The following is a 6,111-nucleotide window of genomic DNA, read 5'->3' as shown; positions in this document are numbered from 1 at the left end:
TGGACAAGTTTCTTAATCTCTCTTTACCTCACGTTCCTCAAATGTGAAATGAGGAAAATAATGGGTGGTTATTGTAGATTTTAATACAGTGGTTGGCACAAGAGCTCTTATCATTTCAGAGATGCAGAAACTCACCTGCCCAAGATTAAGCAACATAAAAATAATAGCTGCTATGTACTGAGTGCCTGCAATGCTCCTCATATACGATTTCTGTCTTGCTTTCCATCCTCATTTTACAGATGCAGTAAAGAAACTTGCCTATGATTAGGGAAGGTTTCATAAGGAGGTGACACATCAGATGATGAACCTTTAGGGGATGGGAAACTGAGAAAGGGGAGGTGTGATGGAGCTTCGGGGGAAGTTGGTTTAGAGCAAAAGGAAGGTAGCGAAGGTCACGCCAGATGGAGAAAAGAGCAAGGACAGAGCCTAGGAGGCCCATAAGGCTCCATGGGATCGCTGGGTACATGGCGAAGAGTCAGGAATACGGAATATCAGAAAGGGAGAGATACGCAGGGAGGCCAAGATTGGGGTAAGAGGAGCACCCAGAGGAGTCCTGTGCTGACCTTTAAGTTTCTGCTCAGCAAAACTCACAGTGTGTTTGCTGACCATCTGCATCAGAATCTCCCAGGGAGACTCTGTCAACCTTGAATTTCTGGTTCCCAACTCAGACCCACTACATCAGTTAAACCCAGGAATTGGGTTTTAAATAAACCTCTCTTCACTTCTTGCATTAGGTGAATTCTATGCACTAGGTTGTTCCCAGTATTCTATAGTTTCTAAAATGACTGCATTATTATCTTGCTCCCTCCATGGGAGTGCTCCCTGAGTCCAGAGACATGTCTCTGCACACTCACTCCTCTCCTCTGCTCCTGAGTGCCCTTCCTGACTTTCCTTTAAGGCTGCACTCTTCCTCACCAACTCTGTCTCACCTAGGGCCATCTTTCTGATCTGGGAAAGATTAGGAAACCAAAGACTGGACAGGGATCTATGTACACACAGTACGCATCAGTGGTTAAGGGCACAGGCTGTGAGGTCAGAAATACCTGCAGCCGGAGCCCAGTTCTGCCATTTATCAGCTCTGTGAGCTGGGGCAAGTCCCTAATCTCTCCATGCTCCAGTTTCTTCATTGGTTAATGGAGTTGTCCATATCTAAGTCATAGGATCTCTGTGAAGATTAGATGAGGCAGTGATTTGCAAAATGCTTCTCACGTAGCACTTAGCCTGACACTAAGTGCTCTGTGAAACGCTGCTGCTGCTAAGTCGCTTCAGTCGTGTCCGACTCTGTGCGACCCCATAGATGGCAGCCCACCAGGCTCCCCCGTCCCTGGGATTCTCCAGGCAAGAACACTGGAGTGGGTTTCCATATCTGTTACTGTTTGAGAACTTTGAGCCAGTTCCAAAAGAGGCTCAAATGACACCATTTGAGCCTTCTTTAACTGTCTAGAACAAAAGTTTTTTCTTTATTTCAGTTCTGTTCAGTTTAGTCGCTCAGTCATGTCCGATTCTTTGAGACCCCATGAACTGCAGCACTCCAGGCCTCCAGGTCCATCACCAACTCCTGGAATTTACTCAGGTTCATGTCCATTGAGTCAGTGATGCCATCCAACCATCTCATCCTCTGTCGTCCCCTTCTCTTCCTGCCCTCAATCTTTCCCAGCATCAGGGTCTTTTCCAATGAGTCAGCTCTTCCCATCAGGTGGCCAAAGTATTGGAGTTTCAGCTTCAGCATCAGTCCTTTCAATGAACACCCAGGACTGATCTCCTTTAGGATTGACTGGTTGGATCTCCTTGCAGTCCAATGGACTCTCAAGAGTCTTCTCCAACATCACAGTTCAAAAGCATCAATTCTTTGGCGTTCAGCTTTCTTTATAGTCCAACTCTCACATCCATACATGACTACTGGAAAAACCATAGCCTTGACTAGATGGACCTTTGCTGACAAAGTAATGTCTCTGCTTTATAATATGCTGTCTAGGTTGGTCATAACTTTTCTTCCAAGGAGCAAATGTCTTTTAATTTCTTGGCAGCAGTCACCATCTGCAGTGATTTTGGAGCCCCCAAAAATAAAGTCAGCCACTCTTTCCACTGTTTCCCTATCCATTTGCCATGAAGTGATGGGATCAGATACCATGATCTTAGTTTTCGAATGTTGAGCTTTAGGCCAACTTTTTCACTCTCCTCTTTCACTTTCATCAAGAGGCTCTTTAGTTCTTCTTCACTTTCTGCCATAAGGGTGGTGTCATCTGCATATCTGAGGTTACTGATATTTCTCCTGGCAATCTTGATTCCAGCTTGTGCTTCCTCCAGCCCAGCATTTCTCATGATGTACTCTGCATATAAGTTAAGTAAGCAGGGTGACAATATACAGCCTTGACGTACTCCTTTTCCTATTTGGAACCAGTCTGTTGTTCCATGTCCAGTTCTAACTGTTGCTTCCTGACCTGCATACAGATTTCTCAGGAGGCAGGTCAAGTGGTCTGGTATTTCCATCTCTTGAGGAATTTCCCACCGTTTATTGCGATCCACACAGTCAGAGGCTGTGGCGCTAGGCTGCACCATATGGGATCTTAGTTCTCTGACCAGAGAGCCAGCTTGTGCCCCCTGCAGTGGAAGTCCATTCTCAACCACTGGACCACCAGGGAATTCTGGTAAACCTTTTAAAAACAGCTTTATTGAGATATAATTCATACACCACACAACTCACTCATTTAAAGTGTACAATTCCATGCCTTATTAGTATTTTCATAGAGTTGTGGAACTATCACCACATTCAGTTTTCATCACCCCAAAAAGAAACCCTTCACCCTTTAGCCATCACTGCCCAGTCTCTCTAGTCCTAAGCAGTCAGTAGTTCATTTTTGCTATAGATGGACTCTTCTGGATATTTCATAAATGGAATCATACACTGTGTCACTTTGTGACTGGCTTCTTTTACTTAGCATAATCTTTTCACAGTTCGCCCATATTGTAGCATGTATCACTATTACATTTCTTCTTATCGTTAGAAAATATTCCATTGTATAACTATACTACTTTTTATTTATTCATTCATTCATCACTGGCTACTATGAATAATGCTGCTCTGAAATTTATGGTACAAGTTTTTTGTGGACATATACTTTCATTTCTCTTAGGTATATACCGAGGAGTTGAGCTGCTGGGTCATATGGTTATCTATGTCTCCCCTTGGAGGGACTGCCAGACTTTTTTCCAAAGTGGCTGCACCATTTTTCATTCTCTTTAGCAGTGTGTGAGAGTTCCAGTTTGTTCACATCCTCATCTGTACTTGTCACTGTGTGTCTTTTATGATAGCCATTCTAGTGGGTGTGAAACAGTATCTCCTTGTGAAGGCTAACTTTAAGAGCCAGATAGTAAATATTTTCAGCTTCACAGGTCATATAACCTCTGTTGTAATTATTCAACTCTGCCACTGTAGCATGAAAACAGTCATAAACAATACATAAATCGATGAGCTTGGTTGTATTCCAATAAAATGTTATTTACTAAATAGGTAAGAAGACCTCTGATCCAGAAAAGCAGGTACCCCTTTCCTTCATCTGCCTAACCACCTCTACCCCCGTCTCTGGTTTTCTCTATTATATTTACTACTGATGATGATACATATTAGTTCTTGCTTGTTGTCTGTCTGCCATCTCTAGAATGTCAGCTTCATAAGGGTGAGGATCTTTACATACCATGATTTGATCTCCAACACACTGAAGTGCCTAGACATGGTAGGTATTCAGTAAATATTTGTTTGTTTGAATGAATGAAATGTCATTTCCAGGTTTACAAATGACTTCTTCTCAAAGCTTTTGTCTTTAAAGTTTTAAGAGATGGTGACTGGTTCCTGTGGCTGGAACCTCACAAATCATGAGCTTTGCTGTCAGGTAAACGTCAGTCAGACTCAGGGTGGTTCTGTCCTGAGTGTAGCTAAGGTAAGAGGTGAGGGAGGAGGCTAGGTGACCCCAGTATCCCGCTGGAGCTGGAGCTGGGGCTGACCCCTTAGCCTGCCCTCAGCCCAGCCCCTCTGTCCTGCTCAGATGTCCCCTCCTCCACAGTCTCTACCCAGGGACAGTCAAAGGAAAATCCAGCTTAGGAGAAAAATCAACTGTTTTCTGGGTTTGTTAGTATTACCTAAAAATTGCCCGTTTAGAAATCATGCCTGAAGAATTGCACACTAATTAGATCACATTAGTGTCAGATTAAAAATAAACTTGTTTTCCATGACCACAGAGGAAGCCTGTATTTTGGGGCCTTTCTCCTTCCCCCCTCCCCCAACATCCTTGTCATGCTCCTAATTCTTTCACACTTAGTCACAAACACACACACGCAGCATGGTGGTGATGATGCCGGGGGAGAGCAGAGCCTAGCCTAGGACAGGAGTTTTCTGGTTTCTGATGCACACAAGTGTGGCAGACACTGCAGATGCCCGTCTAGCAGCCAATCCTGCTTCCTTGCTCACAGAACCTCACAGCAGGTTAAACGGCAACATGCCATTTCCCCCAAGAGGTAAATCTTGATTGGTTTAAACCAGTTGGAATACTTCCATTCTCTTTACTAGTGATTGGTCAAGGGATGGACATTGACCCAGTTCTGGCCAATGGGATATAAGTAGGGACACCAACTGGTTAGATCTGCCAGGGAGGAGGGGGTTCCCAGGATCTGCAAATTTAGGTAAAAAATGGAAAAGTACCTGGCAAACCAGGACAAAATTGTTATGCAAGGTATAAGGGGAAACTAACACAGCATCGTAAATCAACTATACTTCAATTTTTAAAAGTAATAAATAAAAAGATACAAGGGGAATTTGCTAGTGGCTTTGGGAAAGATACTCCTTATAGGAAAAGAGAAACATGCAAGGGAAAAAAGGTTCTTCCTGCTTAAGGGCTGTCTGGTGAGGATGGGAGGCTTAGGCAGTCATCCCGTGATCCTGCAGGAAAACATTGTGGATGCCCTGAAGATGGCAGAGGAGAAAGAGCAACATCCTTGACTGAATCACCGAGATACCAAAGCATCCCTGGAACCACCTGTTGCAGATTACTTGTTAAGTGAGTAGAGACCATCCTGTAACAGTAACACTGTTCGCTGGATTTTTCCGTTACTTGCTTCTGATCACGTCCAGACAGACACCAGGAGGACACACCTCTTTCTTGCTATTCGGTCCTCCCAGAGGCTGGATGGCAGTGAGGGTGGGCAGCACTCTCAGACTGGCACGGGGCTGGTGTCCTGAGCAGGGATCTGGGGACAGCCAGAGGATGTTTCTCAGTGTGAGCCAGTCCGTGGGGTAAATAGCTGATGTTCACTGGCTGCTTCGAGAGATGACCCAGGGATTTCCAGCGCATCACGAGTGCCCTCTGAGGTCCACGGGCGCAGAGAGGAGGACTTCTCTGAGGTCACGCTCACATTAACTAGTCTGAATCGAGGTCCGTCCCATCCAAAGTGCATACTCTTTTCTTTCTCTTCACAACACAGTCTTGGTTACATCTCAAAGAAGGGATACCTCTTAGAACATTCTTGGTGACAAGGAGATCAGTGCCCAGGAGATGCCCAGGCCATCGTGGTCAGCACTGACTGATCTTCCCTCTGGGTCCAAATCTGATTTCTGGTAACTTCCACTTGCCTGTGCCTTTTTTTTTTTTTAATAATCTTATTTATTTATTTTTGGTTGTGCTGGGTTTTTGTTGCTGCTTGAGTGGTTTTCTCTAGTTTTGGCGATGGGGGCTACTTTCTAGTTGTGGTCCACGGGTGTCTCATTGCAGTATTGTCTCTTATTTCAAGCTCTAGGGTTTTCGGGCTTCAGTAGTTATGGCACATGGGTTCAGTAGTTTTGGCTCCTGAACTCTAGAGCAAGGGCTCAATAGCTGTGGTACATGGGCTTAGTTGCTCCACAACATGTGGGATCTTCCTGCACCAGGGATCGAACCCATGTCTCTTGCGCTGGCAGTCGGAGTCTTTACCACTGAGCCACTAGGGAAGCCCTGCCTGTCCCTATCTTGACTTTCTGAAACCTGGAGGCCAGAGATGTGTCTCCTCAGGCTGATCAGCCTCATGTCTCATCATGACTTAACCCAGGAAGGAATCAAAGTATGACTTCTAGTCAAACTAAAA

This window comes from Cervus canadensis, chromosome 24 (genome assembly GCF_019320065.1).
Source record: "Cervus canadensis isolate Bull #8, Minnesota chromosome 24, ASM1932006v1, whole genome shotgun sequence".
In the NCBI taxonomy this organism is placed as follows: domain Eukaryota; kingdom Metazoa; phylum Chordata; class Mammalia; order Artiodactyla; family Cervidae; genus Cervus; species Cervus canadensis.
The sequence above is the reverse complement of the archived record's forward strand: the minus strand, read 5'-3'. Positions refer to the sequence as shown.